This window comes from Macrotis lagotis, chromosome 6, assembly GCF_037893015.1.
Source record: "Macrotis lagotis isolate mMagLag1 chromosome 6, bilby.v1.9.chrom.fasta, whole genome shotgun sequence".
Classification (NCBI taxonomy): Eukaryota; Metazoa; Chordata; class Mammalia; order Peramelemorphia; family Peramelidae; genus Macrotis; species Macrotis lagotis.
The window spans coordinates 68,955,269-68,980,808 of NC_133663.1; the positions used below are offsets into that span (position 1 = coordinate 68,955,269).

Here is a 25,540-nt window from a genome sequence, read left to right on the forward strand (position 1 = left end):
AATGATTTGTTCATAGTTCCATGTCAGAGACAGGACATGAACTCAGAGCTTCCTGATTTTCAGACCTATTGTGTAATTCATTAAACCATGAATATTATACATTCCAAAGTAAACAGTGAATAAATATTTTTTAAAATAATTTTGAAAGGGATTATTTTTAATGGTTGAAGATTAGGAATAAACAGTTCTAAACCAAAATATTAAAAATTATTAACAATCCTATTTGTATTAGGAGTGAGCTGAGCTATGCAGGGTCAGACCTTGGAGGATGTCCAAATATCCCTTGCCTTATTCTAGGTTGAGCAACCACATGAAAACAGGGGGAGTCAAATTCCAGTCATTTGTGACTGAGGGACTGGTATAAAAAATTCTCTAATTGGTCATGGAAATGGAAGAATTGATGACTGGGATTGCTGAGAGGGAGAAGTGAATGTGTTTATCAAAGGCGGCAATCTGCCAAGCTCTCCTTTTTTTTGTAGCTAAGAGGCAGGATAACTATGAACTGAGAATTGTGTGTGGGAAGGGTGTCTCCCTGTCTCCCACTTGGCCATGGAATCTGTAAACACAAGAACATTTCTGTCTCTTTATAGGTTTTCCTGGTCTTAGATAATTGAATATTCTCGGATGAATGTGACCTGGGGAACTATGTGAGTTCAAAAGATCCCACTGCTAATTAGAGCTAAATGGTGATGACCAACGGTAGTGGAAAAGCAAACTTGACCAACAGAGATACCACATTCTATGAAAATTCAGCTTAGTGGATTGATACATCCATCACCACTGATCCACCATCCATGAACAGTCCATAAAGGGAAAGAACTTCCACTATTAGGGTTCAGGAAATACCATTTTGCCATATAGGTTCTATATTCCTGTGCCCCAACTGCCATTGAATTTAAGTTTGTGCCCATTTTTCTCACAGATTCTATGTTTTGGGGATAGCTCATGCATTAAACCATGTTATGCCTCATTTCATGTATTCCAATTTAAATAATGAATAAATATTTTTTAAAAATAATTTTTAAAGGGATCACTTCAAGTGGTCAAAGGTTAGGAACAAGCAGATCTAAACCAAAATAACAAATCTATGTGTACTGGGGGTGAACTGAGCTATGTAGGGTCAGATCTTGGAGTGTCCAAATATGGACAGGGAGGTAGAGGGAGGGAGGATGCCTTGAACCGGCTGTTCTTGCTATTCCTTCTTCATAAATTCCTTTAAAAAATTAATTACTAACTATATTAAGAATACATGAGAGAGAGCTTATAAGTGGCAATTCTAGAAATCTCAGTTTTTCAGGGTTATCCCCAGGATCTGAGAGAAGTTGTCAGTCATCCCTATAGATACCCCAAGTGCAATTTCCATTTTTTGGAGTGGTCCTAGAAGAGGTTTTACATTTGAAATCATGCTCCAGGTCACTAATAAGAGGAATGCAAACCAAAACAAATCTGAGTTTTCAGTTCATACCCAGAAACATAACAAACAAGACAAAAGTATGATGGATAGAATGTTAAACAAGAAATCAGTAAGACTTGTTTTCAAATGCCAACTCAGAAACTTACTAATGATGTAAGCCTAGATATGTTGCTCTATGTCATATCTCTGTAGGACCTCAGTTCCAAATCTGTAAATTGAGAGAGTTTGAACTTAGTGACCTCTAAGATTCGTTCTAGACGCAAATCTTTGATCCTTGGAATAGATAGGACTAGTCATTGTTAGATGGTTTTTTGAAAGATAGAGGTCAAATGGATAGAGCATCAGCTTGGAGTCAGGAGGACCTGAGTTCAAATTTGATGTCAAATGTTTATTAATCTTGTAATCCTGGGTGAGTCACTTAACCTAGACTGCTAAAAGAAAGAAAAGAGAAAAAAGAAAGGAATACTGGTTCATTGTTTGAGAAACGTAATTGGTCTGATCAATCCAAATAGTAATTTGGAATTATATAAAAGAGTGACCAAAATCTTTATATTCTTTGATCTAGATATTTCACAGCTAGGCATATCCCCTAAGGAGAGAAAGGAGAGGGAAAAAAAAGAATCTATTATCATCAGAATGTTTATGGAAGTACTTATTGTGATAGAAAAGAAGTGGAAACAGTTGATTCAAGTTGAGAAATGGTGAAAAAAGATTCAATAACTATAATCTAGGTTTTTGATATTGAAAGTAATGTGCCAGGGCGGCTAGGTGGTATAGTGGATAAAGCACTGGCCCTGGAGTCAGGAGTACCTGGATTCAAATCCAGTCTCAGACACTTAATAATTACCTAGCCGTGTGGCCTTGGGCAATCCACTTAACCCCATTTGCCTTGCAAAAAAAAAAAAAAGTAATGTGCCCACACACATCTTGAATTCCAGAAGCATATTCAATGAAATAGATAAATTCTATATTATATGTGTCTTGATTATATATTGATGCCATTTACTTAGTATTGGGAAGTTCACAATACAAAAAAGAATGGAACATAATGATATAAGCATATATATTAGGTATCCATGAAAATCCTTGAACCTTACATGCCACATCCCTTGACTTTAAAGGGATATGACTCTTGAGGTATTGTAAGTGGCTGCTCTAGTATCTGGGCTCTTATGTCTTTGGTACCTCTGGAATTCACTCTCCAGACTGTAATCTGCCTTTCTCCAAAAAAATAGTCAATTTTAGATGGTTGGGTCTTTAGGTCAAGTAGTATAGTGTCCAGTGACTGAACACTTTCATTGGAATATTGTTGCACTGAGTTTTTTTTAGTCTTCCTGGGGACCCTGTACCATCAAATTGATTCTTTTAATAATTGCACTTTCCTCATTTGTCGACATAGTCTATGCCATGCCTGTGAAATATCCTTTTTTGGGTCAAATGACCCAGTTGAGTAGAATCTTAGTGACAGTAATAATTACTATAGTATTATTATATTACAGTATTTTAGTAATATAATAAAGTATACTACTACTACTAGCTTGCATTTACTTAATCTTTTAAGGTTTGCAAAGCTCTGCACATACATTATCTCATTTGATCCTTAAAACTCTGTGCAGTAATTATGATAACTCCCATTTTGCAGATGAGGAAAATGAAGTACAGAAAGGCCAAGGGAGTTATTCAGGGTCTTAGAACTTAGTATGTGTCAGCAGAAGGTGGCAGTCATTCACATATGGGGAGGTTGAGACTGGTCAAGTTGAATATTTTATTTAATTTGTGTTTCTTCTTTTAATCTTTTTTTTTTTTTTTTTACCAAATTTGCCAAATTTGAACTAAGGTCCTCCTGACTCCAGGGCTGGTGCTCTATCCACTGTGCCACCTAGCTGCCTGTGAGTGACTCCCATGACTTCTCTTTGTTTTTGGTGAAGACTTGGGGTTAAGTGACTTGCCCAGGATTACACAATTCATAGGTATCAAGGGTCTAAGGCTGGATTTGAACTCACTGACCTCAGGGCTAGTGTTCTATTCAATGTGCCATCTAGCTGCCCCCTGACCCCCATGTTTTAACTTTGCACAACTTTTGGGAACAGGGATCAGCCAGGCTGAATGAGAAGGTTAGGTCTAGAGGACTACTCCCATCACCTGAGATAATCCCAGAAGTGATGATGCTTTAATGGGGAGGAGCTAATGAGATTCTAAAATCCCACCTCCTCATTGAAAAGTTTACCAATCAGAATTGTCTTACCATCATATGTAAATTGTTTTATTGTTCAGTCCTTTTGGTGTCCAACTCTTCATGATCCCATTTGGAGTTTTCTTTTTTATTTTCTTTTGTTCCTCATCTCTTCAGTTACCTAATTGAGGAAACACAGTTGCATTAGGTCAAGATCTCTAGGTCACTCTTGACTGGTTGAGGATTAGATTCTTCTAATCTTGGGTTTTCAATCTCTAGAATGGGATTAGGAAAACTTAACCAGTTTAGTGATTGGCTGGGCCATTCCCCATTTTTAATGGATTCCCCTAGGGCCCCCCCACACACCCTGTGAAGACCAACACTCTACATTCCTCACACCCTTTGATCTAGCAATACCACTACTGGGTCTATACCCCGAAGAGATCATGAAAAAAGGTAAAAACATCACTTGTACAAAAATATTCATAGCAGTTCTGTTTGTGTTGACAAAGAATTGGAAATCTAGGGAATGTCCATCAATTGGGGAATGGTTGAAAAAATTGTGGTATATGTATGTTATGGAACACTATTGTTCTATTAGAAACCAGGAAGGATGGAATTCAGAGAAGCCTGAAAAAATTTTGCATGAACTGATGCTGAATGAGATAAGCAAAACCAGAAGAACATTGTAAATGTAACAAAAGTCATAAATCTTCAAAAATAAGGACTCTAACTAAATTTTTGAGAGACAGAACCACAGAGGGACCCAGTGAGGCAGTTCTCCTACTCAGGGTAACCTGGAAAAGAGCATAAAGGCTCTGCTCCGTGGGGTTGGAGGGGCTGTCCGCCAGAGGGGTGGCCTGCCAGAGCAAAAGAACTTCAGCCTCCCGGAGGCAGCCCCAGGGCACTGGGAGCTGTGGCTCACAGCAGCAGGGGAGTTTCCTGACCTACGCCCCCAGGAGCACTGGGCACAAATTGGGGGAACAGCGGGGGACCTCTGCCAGAGTGAGCACGTGAAGTCCAACCCTCAGGACACACAGCAAGCAGTGTGGCCACTGCATTCCAGATCCAGGAAACATAAGCAGGTGGAGCCAGTAAGCAGGAGCCCCTAGGACATGAGTCCCCAGGGCATGAGCCCATTGAGCTGAGGGAGGGGAGTGAAGAGAGACTGCGGAGCTCTGTCCTCTGCCCCTGGAACAGGACATTGGGGCTCTGAACACATTCAGATCCTGATCGCAGTCTAGGTCCCCCCATAGAACAGCAGGGGCCCCCTCCACCTTAGCCCAGTGGGGGGGGCACATGTGGTCATTCACAGACCAGGAGGGAGGACAGAGCCTCACACACTGAGACCCTTGTAGGAGTGTCCCAAAAGCTCAGGAATCACCCCCAAAACAGGATTAGGCTGGGAAAATGAGCAAGCAGAGAAAAAAGAGGAACACCATTGAGAAATACATTATCTATGATCCCAAGAAGGATCAATATGCTCAGTTTGAAGATGAGGAAACACAAGCTCCTGTATCTAAAGACTCCAAGAAAACAGAAATTGGGCTCAGGCTATGACAGAGCTCAAAAAAGACTTTGAAAATCAAATGAGGGACTTAAAAGAAAAAATGGGAAAAGAAAGGAGAGAGATGCAGGAAAAACATGAAAATGAAGTAAGCGCCTAGTCAAGGAAATCCAAAAAAAAAAATGCTGAAGAAAATAGCATGCTAAAAACCAGCTTAGGTCAAATGGATAAAACAGTTCAAAAAGTTATTGAGGAGAAGAATGCTTTAAAAAGCAAAATTGACCAGATGGAAAAGGAGATAAGAAAGCTCTCTGAGGAGAATAAATCCTTCAGACAAAGAATAGAACTCAGGGAGATTGATGAATTTACAAGAAATCAGGACTCATTACTTCAAAACCAAAAAAAAAAAAGAAAAATTAGAAGAAAATGTGAAACACCTCATTGAAAAAAACAGCTGATATGGAAAACAGATTTAGGAAAGATAATTTAAAAATTATTGGAATACCTGAAAGTCAGGATCAGGAAAAGAGCCTTGACATCATTTTCAAAGAATTACTACAGGAAATTTGCCCTGATATCCTAGAAGCAGAGGGCAAAATAGAAATGGAGAGAATCCACAGATCCCCCCGAGAAAGAGATCCCAAAAAACCAACCCCTAGGAATAGTATAGCCAAGTTCCAGAACTCCCAAGTCAAAGAGAAAATATTACAAGCAGCCAAAAGGACACAATTCAAATATTGAAATATTGTGGAGCTGCAATCAGGATCACACAGGACTTAGCAGCAACTACATTAAAAGCTCATAGGGCTTGGAATATAATATACTGGAAGGCAAAAGAGCTTAGAATGCAACCAAGAATCAACTACCCAGCAAAACTGAATGTCCTCTTCCAGGGAAAAAAGATGGACTTTCAATGAACCAGGGGAATTTCAAATGTTCCTGTTGGAATGGTCAGAGCTGAACAGAAGGTTTGATCTTCAAATATAGGACTCAGGTGAAGCATAGAGAGTGGAGGAGAAGAGGAAAATATGAGAGACTTCTTAATAATGATGAACTGCATGTATACCTGAATAGAAAAATGACACTGATTATACTCATGTGAACCTTCTCAGTTAATAGAGCAGGTAGAATGAGCTTTTATAGTTGAAGCACAGGAGAAAGCTGAATTTGAAGATAAAATATGGTGTAAAAATGGAGTCAATAGAAAAAAGGGAAATGTAATGGGAGAAAGAAAAAGGAGATGGGGGAATAGGCCAAGCTATTTCATATAATAAGATTTTTCTTTATTACAATGAGCTATTGCAATGACATGGAAGGGGGGAAGACAAGAGGGAATGAGGGAATCTTTGCTCTCATCAGATGTGGCTAGGAGAGGAAACAGCATATATACTCAATGGGGTATAGGCATCTGGAGTAAGAAGGAGAGGGGGGGACAGGGGGCAGGGGTGGGGATGTGAATGAAGGAGGAGAGGATGGACCATGGGAGGAGAGTAGTCAGATATAACACATTTTCTTTTTTACTTCTTCAAGGGGCTGGGATTGGATGGCCTATCCTGGACCATAGGGCCAGGTGGATGCTGGGCCGAAGGGGTGGTAGAGGGGCTCAGGGCCTCTTGGCCCCAGGACCAGGGATCTGTCTGCTGCCCCATTCAGCTACCCTACAGCAGAGTCAGAGTGAAAGGAGAGAGAAAATATAGTACATGGTAGTGGAGAAATACAAAAGGAGGGAGTTGCGATCAGCAATGGCAACGGTGGAAAAATATGGAAGTAACTTTTGTGATGGACTTATCATAAAGAATGTGATCCACCCGCGACAGAGTTGTTGGTGTTGGAACAAAGACTGAAGCACATTTTTTATTATTATTTTGGGGGGATGCAGGGCAAATGGGGCTGGGTGGCCTGCCTGGAGCCACATTGCAGGGTGATTGTTGGGTGTCTGAGGCTGGATTTGGACCTGGGTGCTCCTGGCTCAAGGGCCAATGCTCTGTCTGCCACCCAGCCACCCTACTATTATTACTATTTTATTTTGGGTCTTTTTTTTTCTTTTTTCTTTTGGTTTTTACAGGGCAGTGGGGTTGGGGTGGCTTGCATGTCACATGGCTGGGTGATTGTTGGATGTATGGAGCTGGATATGGGCTCTGGTGTTCCTGGCTCCAGGGCTGGTGCTCCATCCATTGTGCCACCTGGCCATACCAACAATTATTACTATTTTTTTTAATTTTAATTTTTTTTCAAACACACTGAAGGGAGTGGTATTCAAAAGCAAAATACTGGGGAATATGGATAAAAGGGGGGGAAGGGGAAAAATACAAACAGAGAGAAGATAGCACAGAGGGCAATAAAGAATTAGTAATCATAACCTTGAATGTGAATGGGATGAACTCTCCCTTAAAATGTAAGCAAATAGAAGAGTAGATTAAAAACCAGAATCCTACAATATGATGCTTACAAGAAACTCATTTGAAGCAGAGAGATACATATAGAGTAAAGGTAAAAGGTTGGAGCAAATTATATTTTGCTTCAGCTGAAGTAAAAAAAGCAGGGGTAGCAATCCTTATCTCAGACAAAGCAGCAGCAAAAATAGATAGCGTTAAAAGAGATAAGGAAGGAAACTTTATCCTCCTAAAAGGTACCATAGACAATAAAGTCATTTCAATATTGAATGTATATGCACCCAGTGGGACAGCACCCAAATTCTTAGAGGAGAAGCTGAAGGAATTACAGGAAGACATAGACAGCAAAACTCTTCTAGTAGGAGACCTCTACCTCCCGCTATCAGATCTAGCTAAATCAAATCATAAAACAAACAAGAAAGAAATTAGGGAGGTAAATAGATTGTTAGAAAAATTAGATATGGTAGACTTATGGAGGAAACTGAATGGGGATAGAAAGGAATATACCTTTTTCTCTGCAGTACATGGAACTTATACAAAAACTGACCATGTACTAGGACATAAAAACCTAATGATCAACTGCAGAAAGGCAGAAATAGTGAATACATCTTTCTCAGATCACAATGCAATAAAAGTCATATGCAATACTGGGCCAAGGAGATATAGACTCAGAGCAAATTGGAAACTGAATAACCTCATTTTAAAAAATGAGTGGACCAAAAAACAAATTATAGAAAGAATCAAGCATTTTATCCTAGATAATGATAATAATGAAACAACATACCAAAACCTATGGCATTCATTCAAAGCAACTCTCAGGGGATATATTATAGCTCTAAATGCTTATATGAATAAATTGGAGAAAGAGGAAATCAATGAACTAAACATGAAACTAAAAAAATTAGAGAAAGAACAAATCAAAAATCCCCAATCAAATACCAAATTAGAAATTTTAAAAATTAAAGGAGAAATTAATAAAATCAAAAGCAAAAAACCTATTGAATTAATAAATAAAACCAAAAGTTGGTATTATGAAAAAAACAATAAAATTGATAAACCTCTGGTCAATTTGATTAAAAAAAAGAAGAAAACCAAATTGCTAGTATTATAAATGAAAAAGGTGAACTCACCACCAATGAGGAGGTAATTAAAGTAATCATTTGAAATTATTTTGCCCAACTCTATGCCAATAAATTTGATAATCTAAGTGAAATGGATGAATATTTACAAAAATATAAGTTGCCCAGGTTAAATGAAGAAGAGATTAAATACCTAAACAACCTTATCTCAGAAAAAGAAATTCAACAAGCCATTATTGAACTCCCTAAAAAAAAATCTCCAGGGCCTGATGGATACACAAGTGAATTCTACCAAACATTTAAGGAACAATTGCTTCCAATCCTATATAAACTCTTTGGAAAAATAGGGAAAGATGGAACTCTGCCTAACTCTTTCTATGAAACCAATATGGTACTGTTACCTAAACCAGGAAGAGTTAAAACAGAGAAAGAAAATTATAGACCTATTTCCCTGATGAATATAGATGCAAAAATCCTAAATAAAATCTTAGCAAAATGACTACAAGTCATCACTAGGATAATACATTATGATCAAATAGGATTTATTCCAGGAATGCAGGGATGGTTCAATATTAGGAAAACTGTTAATATACTCAATAATATCAATAACAAACCTATCAGAAATCATACGATCATATCAATAGATGCTGAAAAAGCTTTTGACAAAATACAGCACCCATTCCTATTAAAAACACTAGAGAGTGTAGGAATAAATGGACTGTTCCTTAAAATAATTAGCAGTATCTATCTGAAACCATCAACAAGCATTATATTCAATGGGGAGAGGCTAGAGGCATTCCCAATAAGATCAGGGGTCAAACAAGGGTGCCCATAATCACCACTACTATTCAATATTGTATTAGAAATGTTAGCATCAGCAATTAGAGAAGAAAAAGAAATTGAAGGAATTAGAATTGGGAAGGAAGAGACAAAACTCTCACTCTTTGCAGATGACATGATGGTCTACCTAGAGAATCCCAAGAAATCATCTAAAAAACTACTGGAAACAATTAGCAATTTTAGCAAAGTTGCAGGTTATAAAATAAACCCCCACAAATCCTCAACTTTTCTATATATGTCTAGCAAGAAACAGCAGGAAGAGCTAGAAAGCAAAATCCCATTCAAAGTAACCTCAGACAGTGTAAAATATTTGGGAGTCTATTTGCCAAGACAGACTCAGAATCTTTTTGAAAACAATTATAAAACACTTCTCACACAAATTAAATCAGATTTAAATAACTGGGCAAATATCAACTGCTCATGGATAGGGAGAGCTAATATAATAAAAATGACAGTTCTACCAAAACTAAACTATCTGTTTAGTGCCCTAGCAATCAAAATTCCAAAAAATTACTTTAATGAGTTAGAAAAAATTGTAAGTAAATTCATATGGAGAAATAAAAAGTCAAGAATTGCCAGGAGCTTAATGAAAAAAATGCAAACGAAGGTGGCTTAGCACTACCCGATCTAAAATTATATTATAAAGCATCAGTCATCAAAACTGTCTGGTATTGGCTAAGAAATAGAGTGGTGGACCAGTGGAATAGATTAGGTGTAAAAGCAGGAGATGATTACAGTAATCGGCTGTTTGATAAACCCAAAGAGTCTGGCCACTGGGATAAAAACTCCCTCTTTGATAAAAACTGCTGGGATAATTGGAAGTTAGTATGGAAGAAACTTAGATTAGACCAACACCTCACACCCTTTACCAAGATAAGACCCAAATGGTTACAGGACATAGACATAAAAAACAATACTATAAGCAAATTAGAAGATCAAGGACTAGTTTACCTGTCAGATCTATGTAAAGGGGAACAGTTTATGACTAAGGAAGAGTTGGAGAACATCACTAAAAACCAATTAGATGATTTCGATTACATTAAATTAAAAAGCTTTTGCACAGATAAAACCAATGTAATCAAGATCAAAAGAAAAGTAGTAAATTGGGAAACAATCTTTACAATTAATGATTCTGACAAAGGACTCATTTCTAAAATATACAGAGAACTGAGTCATATTTTTAAAACAAAAAGCCATTCCCCAATTGACAAATGGTCAAAGGATATGCAAAGGCAATTTGCAGATGAGAAGATCAAAGCAATCCATAGCCATATGAAAAAATGCTCTAAATCATTAATTATTAGAGAAATGCAAATTAAAGCTTCTCTGAGGTAAAGCTTCACACCTCTCAGATTGGCCAGTATGACCAGGAAGGATAATGATCATTGTTGGAAGGGATGTGGGAAATCTGGGACACTATTGCACTGTTGGTGGAGCTGTGAACTCATCCAACCCTTCTGGAGAGCTATTTGGAACTATGCCCAAAGGGCAACAAAAATGTGCATACCCTTTGACCCAGCAATACTACTACTGGGTCTATACCCTGAAGAGATGAGGAAAAAGGGTAAAAACAGCACTTGTACAAAGATATTCATAGCAGCCCTGTTTGTGGTGGCAAAGAATTGGAAATCAAGTAAATGTCCTTCAATTGGGGAATGGCTTAGCAAACTGTGGTATATCTATGTCATGGAACACTATTGTTCTATTAGAAACCAGGAGGGACGGGATTTCAGGGAAACCTGGAGGGATTTGCATGAACTGATGCTGAGTGAGATGAGCAGAACCAGAAAAACACTGTACACCCTAACAGCAACATGGGAGTGATGTTCAACCTTGAAGGACCTGCTCATTCCATCAGTGCAACAATTGGGAACAATTTTGGGCTGTTTGCAAAGGAGAGTACCATCTGTATCCAGATAAGGAGCTGTGGAGTTTGAACAAAGTACAAGGACTATTCCCTTTAATTTGGGGAAAAAAAAAACCCAGATATCTTATTGTCTGATCTGGTTACCTCTGAGAATTCTGTTCTCTTTAAGGATATGATTTCTCTCTCATCACACCCAATTTGGATCAAGGTACAGCATGGAAACAAAGCAAAGACTGACAGAGTGCTATCTGTGGGGTGGGGGTGGGGGGAGGGAAGCAAGATTGGGAGAAAATTGTAAAACTCAAATAATATCTTTAATAAAAAAATTAATTTTTTTCTCTTCCCTTTACTTTATCGCTCAAGCGAGTCTGTATTTTTTTGGGGGGCGGGGTATTTTGTTTACTCTTAAACAAGAATATTTTATTAATGTATAAAAAACTATTATTTGTACAAAATGAGAATAAATAAATATTAAATATTAAAAAAACAATTCTGAGAATTCAACATCATATCTAACGGATTGGATAATATGACAGAAAAAGGAAATGGAAAATGCTGGTACTATTAGTGGAATTATAAACTGATCCAACCATTTTGGAAAGCAATTTGGAACTATGCCCAAAGGGCTGTACATACCCTTTGATTCAGGAATACCATTACTAAGTCTGTATCCCAGAGAGATCAAAGAAAAAGGAAAAGGTCCTACATGCCCCCAAAATATTTCTTACAATTCTTTGTGTTGACAAAGAAGTAGAAATTGAGGGGTTGTTGATCAATTGGAAAATAACTGAATAAGTTGTGGTGCATGATAGCGATGAAATACTTTTGTGCTAAAAAAAAAATGATAAGGATGATGTTTTCAGAAAAACCTAGACTCAAGCAAAATATAGTGAACAGAACCAAGAGAATATTGTATACAATATTGCAACCATATTATAAGAATCATCAACTGTGAAAGACTTAGCTACTCTGATCAAAACAATAATCTGAAATAATTCCCAAGGACTCATGATGAAAAAATACTATACCCTCCAGAGAGAGAATTGATAAACTCTGAATGCAAATTGAAGTATACTAACTTATTTTCTTGTTTTTTCCTTTTACAACATGTCTGATATGGAATTATGTTTTGTATGATTTTACATATATAATCCATATCAAATATCTTGCCTTCTGAAGGAGGGGGAGGGGAAGGAGGGGAGGGAGGGAATTAAATATGCAAAATTTTTTTGAATGGATGTTAATCTTTTTTACATTTATTTGGGAATCATTTAATGAACTAAATAAAATATATTTTGAAAAAGAATTACAAAAGTAAAAAAATAAAAAAGTAAATGTAACAAAAATGTGGGGTTGATGATCTATCTTTAATGGACTTTCTCATTCCATCAGGGACAATTTTGGGGTATCTGCAGTGGAGAATACCATCTGTATCCAGAGAAAGAATTGTGGAGTTTGAACAAAGACCAAAGAACAAAGACCAAAGACTATTTAATTTAAAAAAAAACCCATTATCTTATTATGTAATTTTGCTATCTCTTATAGTTTATTTTTTCCCTTAAGGATATGATTTCTCTCTCAACACATTCAACTTAGATGAATGTATAGCATGGAAACAATATAAAGACTAATAGACTGGGTGGCTAGGTGGCGCAGTGGATAGAGCTCCAGCCCTGGAGTCAGGAGTACCTGGGTTCAAATCCGGTCTCAGACACTTAATAATTACCTAGCTTTGTGGCCTTGGGCAAGCCACTTAACCCTGTTTGCCTTGCAAAAAAGAAAAAAAAACTAAAAAAAAAGACTAATAGACTGCCTTCTATGGAGGGTGGGGGGGAGGGAAGCAAGATTAGGGGAAAAAATTGTAAAATTAAAAAATAAAATTTTCAAAAAAAGAGGAAAAAAAGATTCTTATAAAAAAGACACTCCTATTTTACATATGAGGAAAACTGAGGCAGACAGCAATTAAGAGATTTCCCTCAAGATCTCACAGTTTATCCACCCCAAATACAATCACCTTTCTCCTAGTCTCCTCTTCCTATTTTCCCTATCTCTGAGTCATATCCTCCCCCTTCCATTTGCCTAGACTTTAAACCTCAGAGCCATTTAAAAAAATCTCTTTCCCCTTCATCTAATTAATCACCAAGTTCTCTCACTTCTGTTCCCTCTGTATCTCTCTAGTCTGTGCCTTTTATTGTCATTCTCACTGACAGCACCCTTCATTTACTCCTTTCTAAATTATTTGAATGGCTTCCTAATAGCTCTCCCTTCCTCCAGTCTTCCTCCCCTTCATTTTCTCCTACTCTCAGCTGATACATTAATCTTCCTAAGGGATTCCTCTGATCCTGTTTCAACCTGGCTGAAAAGTTTGCAGGACTCACTGCAAAAAGCCTCCCCTGCTTTGATCATAACCTCTCCTTCCTCAATCAATTGATCAGTTATCAAACATTTTTTCTGTACTTTCTATGGACCAGGTCCTTGTGTGATTTTCCAATCATCTCTTTGTAGAACATGGAAATAATAACATAGTCACTGGCTACCTCAGAAGGTTGTTTCCAAGAAAGGACTCTCCAGGGTCAATGTGAGTTACTTTGCCTTTTCTCTCCTATCATATCAGAATATCCACAGGTGAAGGTGGAAACCATGCAGTAATCATTTCTATTCCCTCAACAGAGTGCCAGTGACAAAGTGGTTAAGTATGCAGTGCCTAAGGCAGAGCAGACCTTTAATAAATGTTTGTTGGATTGTCCAGTAAAAGTCTACCATATTAAATTAAATATATGAAGACATTTAACCCTCTCCAGGTTACCAACTGCAACATCCACTATGATTTATATGAACATTCAGAAAACATTTTGACAATTGGATTAATGCATACAGGAGTGAGATTAAATATTTACATTTTAACTGAGCCAAGAGCATAGCCATTTTTTTTTAAATGGTGGAGACAGAAGCCAGGATTACTAATCCCATACTCAGAATAAGGTCAAAGGTGGCATTCTCTCTATCAAGAAGTCCCGAAAGCACTCCACAATCTGTTCCAACTCCACCTTGGAAACTTTCTCTCTCCTTATTTCCCTTTAAAAACATTTCAGTCAGGTTGGTCTACTTACTGTTGCCTAATCTTGCCTTTTGTCCCTTTACTCATTTGCTTTCCTCTGCCGGGGGATACCCTTACCACCTCTGTGTTGATTCAGGACCTACCCTTCCATAGAAGCAATTTCTCTGATGGACTTGTGATAAAGAATGCTATCCATCCCAAAGACAGAACTGATGGTATCTGAATCAAATCAAAACAGGAAAAACATTACAGAAAAAAATATGTAATGCTTAAGACAACTTTTTTAAATATTGAATTGCAGTTTTAATTATTTGTTCAAATCATCTCAATTACATTTTTTTATTTATCTTTTCACATTACTACAATATGTTATGTTGTAAAAGTAAACAAAGAAAGAGAAACTTCAACCTAACCTAAACTAAACTAAACTCTGTCTGTGGGAGGGGGAGGGAAGAGAGGGAAGGAGAAAGATGTGAAATTCAAAAATTGATTATTGAAAACTACCATTGTATATAGTTGGAAAAATAAATAAAATATACTTTTCTTGAGAGTTGCATTTGAATAAATTTTCTATTCAGTTCTGATATTTTCATTATGGTATTTGAAAAGTCCTCTATTTCATTGAATATTCATTTTTCCCCCCTGAAAGATTATTGGGTATGTGATTCTTGATTGTAATCTTGGTTTCTTTGTCCTTCAGAATAACACATTACAAGCTCTCTGATCCTTTAAAGCTGCCAAGTTTTGTATTAAATTGACTTTGGCTTCATGATATTTGAATTGTTTCTTCCTGACTGCTTCCAAAATTTTCTCTTTGACCTGGGAGCACTGAAATTTCACCATGATATTCCTGGGAATTTTCATTTTGGGAACAATTTCAGAAGGTGATTTTTGGATTCTTTCAATTTCTATTTTACCCTCTGATTCTAGAATATCAGGGCAGTTTTCCATAATAATAATAATAATAATAAAGTTTGTCCTTCATTCTTGAAGAATACCATGATGTCAGGGAGGTGATGTCATGACAAGCACATGAATTGGATTTGAGTGAGGCGATGCTGCATTAAGTCACCAGCTTCACTTTCTCCTCCAGAGCCATCTGAATCCAGTGGTCAGATACCAGTCAGTACAACTGGAGATGGTCCTAGATATGAGGCAATCAGTGTTAAGTGACTTGCCTAAGGTCACACAGCTAGTTAGTATCAAGTCTGAGGCTAGATTTGAACTCCTGTCTTCCTGACTTCAAGGCCAATACTTTATTCACTCCCCTAAAACTCCAATTAAATGTCCACTATATATAATCAGTAATAGATAAGATATGAAAAGCTTTCAGACACTTCAGGAAATAACAAATTAACCCCTGTCTTAATGAAACATATCTTTATTTTCACATCTATACTTTTTTATTGTTGTTAAAATTTTATATGACAATCTCTTCTCTTAGTATTTTTAAACAATGATCCAACTTACCATCTGAATATTAGAGAAATGTAATAGAAACAGAAATGGGTAGAAAAGGACAAGCAGTGCTGAGCGGTAACTACTTATTTACTACAAATATAAGATGTAGTTACATAAATCTAGAACATGGAGGAAACTTAGCTTGTTCAACCCCTTTATTTTACACATAAGAAAAAACTGAGGCAAGTGACATACAGGAAGGATTCTTCAATCTGGGTGTTTGTAGGCAATCATATCATGTAACTAAAAGATTAATCTATATTGTCACACATGGGGTCTACAGGGTTAAACTAATAGAAGAAGTAGAATATAAAATGCAGAGAAGAAATTTCCTTGGTTTCTAGGATAAAAGAAAAGGAGAAAAAATCCAAACTTACTAACTACAATTGTTAGAAGCCTTAGAGAGGCTGATTTCAGGGTCAAGAACTTAAAGATCAAGAAATAAGGGAGGGGTGGCTAGGTGGCGCAGTGGATAGAGCACTGGCCTTGGAGTCAGGAGTACCTGAGTTCAAATCTGGCCTCAGACACTTAATGACTACCTAGCTGTGTGGCCTTGGGCAAGCCACTTAACCCCATTTCCTTGAAAAATCTTAAAAAAAAAAAAAAAGAAAAGAAATAAGGGAAAGATTCAAAGCCAGGTCACTTTTATTTGCACTGACATTAGCTGTCAAAACCAATCATCAAGATCATTTTATAACTATTTTAATAGCCATTATGATTTGCTATAAATGTGATGGAGCCAACACACAGATAAAATTTATTTTTGCAAAGTGAATTAGTATTCAAAATTAAGATCAATATAAGCTATTTGTTAGTCTTTTTTATTTAAAGTTGTTTGGAGGGGAATTTGGGAGAATACAGGTGAGCTCTTCCCTTTTCTCTGCCATCTTGGTTCTGCCCTTTCCTATTCCAATGGAAGCTTCTTTTTTCCCCCTCCAATCAGCTAGACTTTTGGAACAAAAGCAGAAATTTCTGGGGGAGGGGGAGGATTTTCATTTTGTTTCGTTCTTTAAAACAAAATGGGGATGGCTAGGTATAACAGTGGATAGAGCACTGGCCCTGGAGTCAGGAGTACCTGAGTTCAAATCCGGGCTCAGACATTAATTACCTAGCTGTGTGGCCTTGGGCAAGCCACTTAACCCCATTTGCCTTGCAAAAACCTAACCCCCCCCCAAAAAAATGGAGGGCTAGGGTTGGAGGCAGGGCTGGGGGAAGCTTTAGCTTGTGATGGTCCACACCAGAAACCATGGTGCCCAGGGGAGCTAGGTCTGGAAAACCATACAGGGCAGCCAAACAGTGGAGCAGTGAGCCAAGAAGTGAGCCAAGAACTGGGATGAAGTGAGGATGGACTGGGATGTAAGAAAGGCAGCTTCTGAAAACCTCCACATCCGGGGAGAAGCACAAAACATGTCTAACCCTCTGGTACTTCAGTTTGTTTCTCCTTTATTTGTACAATCAACCCTAGCAGGGCTCAACTCCAATCCCTTTCTCTTCATTTGTCTGCCTCTTCCTCCCCTTCTCACCCAGGGAGAACATGTCCTAAGGAGATTTGCTGAGGAGTTTTCTAGGTCATTTTTTGTTGGTTGTTGTTTGAGACCAATAGACAAAGTGCCCCCAGGAGGGAAGTACTAAAAGTTTTCCTTGCAATCCCACTGTTTACTAAATTATGTGACCAAAAAAAAAAGTGAATTGCCTATGTAGTATGAATAGAAAAGGCTGAAATCAAGCTGGGAAATTTCCCATATGTGGCAGGGGAATGTGGTGAACGATAGATTGCATATCCTTCATCTTATTGAGTGATGCTTTATTTTTCATCTCCTGGAAGAGATTCTTCACCTTTTTGTGGTTTGTGGACTCCTAGAATAGTCTGGTGAGGCCCATAGTCTCATTCTTAGGAAGATATTTTTAAAAACATAAAATAAAACCTATAGGATTACCAAAAAGACCAATAATGTTGCAATACCGCTATCAAAATATTTTCAAAATCAGGTTCCCATATGGACCTTAGGTTATGAAATGTTGTCCTTAAACAAGTTCAGAACCCAGTCCTTGAGGGTTTCTCTTTGCTTAGCTCTTTGAAGCCTGTGGCCTGTTGGGACTGGGCAGAGTACATAAGAGATTGTTTTGTGCATTTTTCAAATGGTCTGGTGGTTGGAGTCGGGCCCCACCTGGTGGACAGAATTACAAACTCAACTCCTTTTTTGGTTAATGGTTATGAAAAGCAGGACATGACTGGAACGGGTTATTACGACAGTGTTACCTGGGATACCTGCCAAGTACACATAGACTGAACCTGTGCCAAGCTTAGATAAATCCAGATTTCCTCTCCATTACTCCTGTTCCCAGAAGGCCTTTTCGGTAGGGAGGGGCAGGAAGCAACAGCAGCAGCTATGTTTTAGAGCTTCCTATAGTTCTCAAAAATGGAGAATAGTGCCTTATACAGAGTAATAATTCAATTTAATTCAATTCCTGGATTATTAATTAAACCTTTTATTTGCTAAGCACTGGGCCAGTCACTGGAAATTCAAAGGTAAAAATGAAATAGTTCCTGTCTTCAAGTTTACCTTCTGGGGCAGCTAGGTGGCCCAGTGGATAGAGGATCTGGAGTCAGGAGGACCTGAGTTCAAATTTGACTTCAGATGCTTAATAATTACCCAGCTGTATGACTTTGGGCAAGTCAACCCTATTACCTTAAATAAATAAAAAAAATTAAAAAGTTTCCCTTCTACCATGGGAAAGTAACATGCATAAGCACAAATCAATACAAGATCTTTACAAAGTGATTTGGTAGAAAGGTTCACTGACTGCTGGGGAAAGCAAGAAAGACATCATGGAGGAGGAGGTTCATGAGTTGAATCTTGAAAGGAGATAGGGATTCCAAGAAGCAGGTTGAGAAGAGTATTGTAGACTTGGGTGACAGTCTCCAAAAACATGAATATGGGAGAGAGAATATCCAACATGGGGAACATGGAAGAGGCCAGACTGGCCTGTGTGATGGAGAGACTAATAAGAAATCAGTCCAGAAAGAAAGGTCCAAGGCAGAGGATGAAATGTTCTGAATGGGAAACAGAAGAACTGATATTTGACTCTAGGGGGTTATATGGTACTGACTGATGAGTACCATCTGTGCTTTAGGAAGATTGCTCTGGCAGCTGAGTGAAAGATGAATTAGAGTGGGAAGAGGTTTGAGACTTAGGAGTCCAATCAGGAGGATAAAGTAACAGTTCAGAAAAGGAGTAATGAAGGAAATAAATGAAATGGTGTCAAGAGACTGTTGATAATGAGCTGCTGCTGCTGATGATGATGAGAAAGGCTATTTCATGAAGATGAGCTTTCTAGAACTGCTGGCATGAAAGAAGATAGCCACCTTGGCCTGGGATTACAAATAAAGGAGGTATGTTATTTTAAAAATTGTACAGAGTCTGGAGTATCTACTTTATAGGGCTAGTGTGAGGATCAAATGAGAGAGAACATAGAGTTCTTTTTAAAAATAAATATTATTAAATATTCCCTAATTACATTAAAAAATTTTTAACAGTAACTTTCAAAAGTTTTAAGTTCCAATTGTTCTCTTGCTCTCCCATCCCTGCCCTCCCCATTGAGAAGGCGAGCAATATGAAACCGATTTTACATGTGAAGTCATGCAAAACATACTTCGTAAACTTTAAAGTGTTATTGAAATTCTGGCTATCATCAACCTAATCATTACCATCATTATTTAAAGCGCTCTGAAGACTTAAAAGTACTTGATGTTCTATATGCCAACTATTATCATTATCATGACATTATATTATTACCATTTATTACATTATAACAAGCATACTTTGGAGAAGGAAATGGCAAACCATTACAGTGTCTTTGCCAAGAAAACCCCAAATGGAGTCACAAAGAGTTGGAGATGACTGAAATAACAAAACAACAAATATAATTATGTTGTAATATTATAATCGTTGTTATAATTTAAAAGTATGAAACAGAAAATCTGCTCTGATCTGTCTTTAAAGACCTTAAATGAATTAAAGATCAATACAAGAAAATAGGAAGAATGTCACAAGAAAGTAATGTAATTACTGACATGAAATTATAATGGTCAGGTTCATCCCTTACAAAAAGAGATGAGAAAACACACCCCTTTCCCTTCTTTGCAGAGGTGAGTGACAATGGGTGCGGAATGCTGAACATGTCAGATTCCTTTAATATCTTGGTTCCCTTTGCTAAACTGTTAAATTTTGTGAGAATAATTTGAAGGGCTATGTTCAGAAATAAATGTGATGTTAAAATTTCATTTAAAAAAAAAAGAAGTGATATCTGAGTGGTAGAAGAAGAACTAACCATGAACTGAGTAACTTGGGAAAGCTTCAAGAAAGAAGGTCAGATCCATGTTGACTCTATCAGGGACAGGAAGGTATTTGAGGACAGTTTCATTTGTCTTTGTTCCACAGGGCCTGGGACATAGGGTCTGACAAATATTTGTTGGTTTATTGCTTTTTGGAGCTGGGCCTTGACAGATTGAAAGTAAATTGGTAAGTATTTATTAAGGGCCTACTGTATATCAAGTAGACACTGTGTAAAATGCTGGGGTTACAAAGAACAAAGCAATGGTCTCATGGTCTAATGGGGGAAAATATGCAAACAACTATATTTTTTTAAGGGGCAACTAGGGGGGAACAGTGGATAGAAAGCTGGGCCAAGAGTCAAGAAGACTCATCTTGGTAAGTTCAAATCTGGCCTCAGATACTTGCTAACTGCATGACCCTGAATAAGTTGCTTAATTCTGTTTGCCTCACTACTCTGTAAAATGAAGACGGAAATGGCAAACCATTTCAGTATATTTGCCAAGAAAACCCCCAATGGCTCTCACAAAGAGCCAAATACAACTGAAAAAAATGACAAAGCAACCAAAATGTATTAATTCATATGCAAGATAAACTGGAGATAACATCAGAGGAAATATAATTAACATTAAGGGGGTTTCAAGACAGGCTTCTAATAGAAGGTGGGATTTTATCTGGAAATTGAAGGGAATCTAAGGATATCAGAAAGTGGAGATGAAGAGGGAAAGAATTCTGGGCATGGACAGCCAGTGAAAATACCTGAAGGTAGAGGTTGAAGGACATTGGAGGACAGATATAGGGCTGCAAGGTAGAGAATAATATAAATGTCTCAGAGGCAGGAGGGTACCTACTTGAGGTAGGCTACCTACTTGAGAGAATGGCAAAGATTTTCCCCCAAAATATTCAGATAACTGAGGCAAAATGGACTTTTGGGTTTTTTTGAAAGCTCTTTGTCAGCCTTAGAAGTATTACATAAATGCTCATTTTCATAATCTTTATTAGTCATCCAGAACTTTGCCAGTTCTGTTTAGTGTTGAGATTGTCAAGCTAAAGTGGTTGAATCCTGACCTCTGCTGATCCTTTCTGGGAATTGCTAACAGCTAACTTTGGACCTTCTTCCCAGTATTTTGTCCCGGATGCCAACTGACTCTAGCTTTCTGTGATTGCCAGTTAGACTCCCTCTTCTCCTTCCTCTCCATCTATTAACAATATCAGAAGACTCTGAAACCCTTAGAAGTCATAGCATTCTTTCCCATATTCTGCCTCTGGAAAGGGAGCTTAACAGAGTAGCTAGAAACTGGGTTCAAGTCCTGCCTTTTACATGTAATTGTTGTATGACCCTGGGCCTTTTGGGTCCTTTATTGTCCTAAGGCAATTCTCTCAGACCATAAATTGCAGGGAAGAGGTTGACCTTCATTGGTTAAATGGGACCTCACTAGTCCCATCTCTGCCAAATTTACCTCCATAGAAAGATCCATTTGTCACTCTCATCCATCTATCAACACTTTTATTACTTTTTTATTTATTTAAGGCAATGGGGTTAAGTGACTTGCCCAAAGTCAAACAGCTGGGAGGGCACATTTGAACTCAGGTCCTCCTGACTCCAATCTATCAACATTCTGTAAACCTCTATTAGATAAAAAGATACTTTGCTAGAGAGGAATCAGGTGAATACCTGATCTCAAGAGACTTAAAGTCCAGTTGGAAAGATAAAATAAACATTTGAAGCATTTGGAGAGCACAGATTAATCTAATTATCATTGGAAAGAACCTCAGATGTCATCTCCCCATTTTACAAAGGAGGAAAGGAAGCTTCAGAGAACAGTTGGCTTCCCAGGGGTCACAAAAATAATAAGCAGCAGTTCTAAGCTTTGAAATCCAGACATATGGATGATATTTAAAAGAATAGGGACTATATTACCTTCTCATTCAGGTGGCCCCCTCCCCCCCAAAAAATCACTCTCACTTGAGGTACTTAAAACTTCATAGCTCCCGTGCCCCTACCAATATGTTTACATTTACTTTTCAGATAGAAGACTTTATTAATTCAAAGCATAAACATTTAATGAAAGTAAAAAGAGTAAGAAAAGTAATATTAAACTATCTCTCCCCTAAACTGGTAGAGTCTCACAGAAATAATAGATCACTTGTGGGAAGAGCTGATGGTATGACATAGAAACAAGACATATACATAGAAAAAGAATTTGTGTAACTGGGGCACATGAAGGGTGCTTGGTACTGAGCTACAAGAGTTATGCAACTTACCCTGCCGTTCTGCAGATGTCTCATGCAAATAAAAGGGAAGGAGAAAAACAAAAACCCCCCAAAACCATAAAAAAAACTGCCCAAACCCAAACCAAACCAAATCTTCCATTCAAAATTCCTGCCTTAATTATGTTTCTGTATCCAGAAACAAGCCTCCCAGGACTCTAGGCCACTTTCCATGAGTGGAAAATAAGATCATATAGGAAATGGCAGATAAGTGAACATTGTAGAAATTCAGAGAAAGAAGAGATCCCTGTGGACTGGAATAGCTGGTTAGGATAGGATGAATGGAGAAAGGAGGGAAGCTAGCTCATTCTTAAAGAATAGAAGCTCATTTTCAACTCTCTCTTTTGTGGTCTAACTGAATGCTGTTCTTTTTATCTTAAATGCCTTATTTCCCCACTAACCTGCCTTTGTATCTTCTCTGTTCTTTAGCAATCCAGTTCAGAATTGCACATAGGTCTCTGACATGAGTCTGGTCAGCGCTGGCTATAATGGGAAAATGACCTCACCATCTTTTCACAGCAGTGTTATAGCTCTGGCTCATGATCAGTCTAAGGTCAGCACTATTAATGCTCTATGGCAATCGAGATCACAAGATCATACCGTTAGAGCTGTAAGAGAACTCAAAGGTCTTGAGTCCACCCCTCCTCATTTTATGCAGATTAGAAAACAGGAGACCAGAAAGGTAAATGATTTGCCCAGGGTCACACAAGTTGTACATAAGAGAGCTAGGATTTTAGCTTCTCTGACTCAAAAACCTAACACACCTTTTACTCTACCAGTTTGAGCCAAACAGAACCCAACACTGAGCAAAGAAATGATATGGTGCAATTTGGGCAGCAAAGGGGAGTGCTAAAGTGCATAGGGCACTAGGTCTGGAGTTAGTAAGACCTGAGTTCAAATATAGTCTCAGATACTTACTAACTTGGGTAAGTCATCTAACCTCTACTTTCATATCTATAAAATGGGTGTGATAATAACAGTACCTAACTACCAGAGTTGTTGAGGATCAAATGAAATAATAATTCAGTACAGTGACTAGAAGATAATAGATACTACATACATGTTTATTATTATTATTATTATTATTATTGTTATTGCTACTATTTCTTTCACCCAGACTTCATATGACTTGAATCCTACTTGCCCTCCTCTTGACCCCTGTGTAGGGGTATGTTCAAGAAAGACTGCTGAACCCTTTTTACCACTGCTTTTCAGGGATTAGATTGGCATCTAATAGACTATGTGATTGTGAGGAGAAAAAGCAGACAGGATGTGAGAGAGACAAAGGCACTGATTACATATTTATTCTTTCTAAGTTAAATATTCACATTCAACCGAAGTAGCAGCCCAAAAGCAAAATGAATACTAGAAGAATTATTGTCTTCTTTCTTTTTTTTTTAATCAAATTCACCAAAGGTTTATCAATTTTATTTTTTTTCATAAAATCAACTCTTGGTTTTGTTTATTAGTTCAATAGTTTTTTTTTTTTTGCTTTTGCTTTTATTAATTTCTCCTGTAATTTTTAGAATTTCTAATTTGGTATTTAATTGGGGGTTTTAATTTCTTCTTTCTCTGATTTTTTTAGTTACATATTTAGTTCATTGATTTCCTCTTTCTCTAATTTATTCATGTAAGCTTTAAAGATATGATATATCCTCTGACAGCTGCCTTGAGTGAATCCCATAGGTTTTGGCATTAGAAAAATTATCGTCAAGAGATTAGAGCATCTCTCTGAGCAGAACAGTTTGTTGCTAACTTGGAGGGAAAACTGAGCCAAAGCACAGTTGGCAACAATGGGGTAGAAAAAGAGTGGGCCACATTTGCTCATCTGGATTTAAATACCTGCAAACCTCAAGACTGGTTTGATGAAAATGATTGGGAAATACGGAAGCTGCTAAATGAAAAAACAAGGATTCTACAGGGTTTACCAGCAGGATAGTTCATCTATTTCTAAGAAGGCACCATTTAATTCCATCAAAAGTACAAGCAAAACTTAAGAGAGACACAGGATTCTTGGCTCAGTAAGAAGGCAGATACAATTCAGTTTTATGCAGATAGTAACAAATTAAAGTTCTTTTATGATACTTTAAAGGCTATTTATGTGCCAAAGACATATAATATGTCTCAACTACTCAGTGCTGATGAATCCACATTGATTAATGATAGGGACATGATCCTAGAGAAGTGGGCTGAACAGTGTTCTTAACAAGATCATCATCAATCAAGTCATTGACCATTTACCTCAAGTGGAAGTGAATCAGTCCCTAGCTGAAGTTCCAATTGAAGAAGAGATTTTGAATGCCATTAGGTTCCTTTCAGGTGGCAAAGCACCTGTTGCTGATTCTATTCCATCTGAGATCTACAAAATGGGGGGTCCATTGTTCATTCAAAACCTGACTGAAATTTTCCAGATTATTTGGCATGAGGAAGTTATCCCCAAGAATTCAAGGGTGTCTCCATTGTCCATCTCTATAAAGGTAAAGGGCCAGTAGATTGGCCAGTGATGATCATTGAGGTGTTCCTCTTTTAGTCATTGCTAGTAAGATTCTTGCTAGAGTCCTTCTGAATAGTCTGATCCTTCACCTAGAAGATGATCCTTTCTCTGAGAGTTCATGAGGCTTGAGAAAGGGTAGAGGAACAGTCGATATGGTATTTGCTGTCTTACAACTCCAGAGAAATGCAAGGAACAGAACAGAGGTATACAACATTTATGGATCTGACCAAGACCTTGGATACCATCAGTCAAGAGGGTTTATAGAAAATTATGCCAAAATGTGGTTGCCCAGAGAAGTTCAGTGCTTGCCCAGCTTTTGGATAGTGGACAATGTTCTCGAGATCCCTCAGTCACCAATAGAGTGAAACAAGGCTATGTCCTTACTCCCATGCCTTTTAGCATGATGTTTATAGTCATATTATCAAACACCTTCACTGAAGATGAACCATCATGATCAGCTACCACACTGATGGTAAATTCAACTTGAAAAGGTTACAAATTAAGACCAAAGTGCAGGGAGTGTTGGTGCATGATATTCTATTTGCAGATGATTGTGCACTCAATGCAGCCTCTGAAACTGAGTTGCAACAAAATATGGATCGATTTTCTGCTGCTTGTGTTCATTTTGGTCTAACAATAAACACCAAGA

The 25,540-nt window shown here is 37.7% G+C and overlaps 1 protein-coding gene across 1 annotated transcript in view; it reads right to left on the reverse strand.

The window, feature by feature from the left end:
* PNKD (PNKD metallo-beta-lactamase domain containing) overlaps nucleotides 1–22,898 on the reverse strand; it is a 64,932-nt gene extending 42,034 nt beyond the window's left edge. Inside the window, exons 1-2 of the mRNA XM_074191379.1 lie at nucleotides 22,799–22,898; nucleotides 3,660–3,768 (exon numbers count right to left, since the gene is read on the reverse strand). The gene's annotated coding sequence lies outside the window, so the exon portion shown is untranslated. The remainder of the gene's footprint in view (nucleotides 1–3,659; nucleotides 3,769–22,798) is intronic.
* Nucleotides 22,899–25,540: the final 2,642 nt, after the last annotated feature.